This window comes from Camelina sativa, chromosome 17 (assembly GCF_000633955.1).
Source record: "Camelina sativa cultivar DH55 chromosome 17, Cs, whole genome shotgun sequence".
NCBI lineage: Eukaryota > Viridiplantae > Streptophyta > Magnoliopsida > Brassicales > Brassicaceae > Camelina > Camelina sativa.
The window spans coordinates 19382906-19383845 of record NC_025701.1 but is presented as its reverse complement, the minus strand read 5'-3'; the positions used below and the strand labels follow the sequence as shown (position 1 = coordinate 19383845).

Sequence of the window (940 nt, the reverse complement as noted above, 5' to 3'; positions counted from 1 at the left end):
TCTGCTTTATAGAAGGTCGTTTAGGAGGTTTTGCTGCAGTAGCATTTGCGTGGAACTCTGCTAATTTCATCATCTGCAGTGTGAAGGAATATGGCATTCAAATTTTTAAAATAATTAGAGAAACTTAAGAGAAAGAGATCATATCCCTAAAGAGAAACTATGAAAACTCGAACAAACCCATTCTTCTAGAGGCAACTTGGAGCTTTACACTTTAACACTAGTCCTCCAATTTTTTGCTTTTGAACCAGTATGCCTTTCCCATTCACTAAGTGCTTTCCTTTCAGGTCCACAAGATCCACATTTACATACGACTCTGTATATAAACCAAAGGGAGAAAAAATACTCTATGAATATTTCAACAAAGATACCTAAAAGTCTGGATAAGTTAAGAGGTTAAAAGGCTGTTGCTTCACCAAGTCTAGGATAATTACGAGGCAATAAAAGTCAAAACGATATGAAATAGAGATAAAATAGTGACAGCTTACAAATGAAGGCTTGGAAAATATATGCCTTCAACTCCAGAGCATATAACGATAACCTTATCAGGAAGCACCATTGGGGAATTGTTTTTGCCAAGTCTATACCAGAAAACTCTCAAATTTATAATTTGCTCACAACTCAATGGTTAGTAAGAATTAACAATAAGAGTTGGAGGGAAGAAAATCTACTTGGATTTTGAGTCTTGCTTTTCCGAATCTGATAGGTCAAAGTTAAACTTTGTTCTGCATGTGGGACAGTAGTAATCTGTTTCCCCCAAATCCTTCAGATTAACAAAATGAGATTTATCTCAATACATGAAAGTAATTGGGAATGACAAACCTTGACAACGAGCAAAATGAACATGTACCTTAAAATGCTTATGTGATATTTGATCGCACGCTGAGTGAACCCATACTTTACACCCATCACAACGCACCTGAATCACCGTATGTAATCAAAC

The 940-nt window shown here is 36.0% G+C and overlaps 1 long non-coding RNA gene across 1 annotated transcript; it reads right to left on the bottom strand.

Moving 5' to 3' along the window:
* LOC104757654 lies at positions 1–940 on the bottom strand. Its single transcript, XR_762484.1, has 5 exons — positions 848–940; positions 669–760; positions 486–578; positions 178–313; positions 1–73 (listed from the first exon to the last, which is right to left on the bottom strand). It is a non-coding gene; the product is annotated as an uncharacterized LOC104757654 (long non-coding RNA).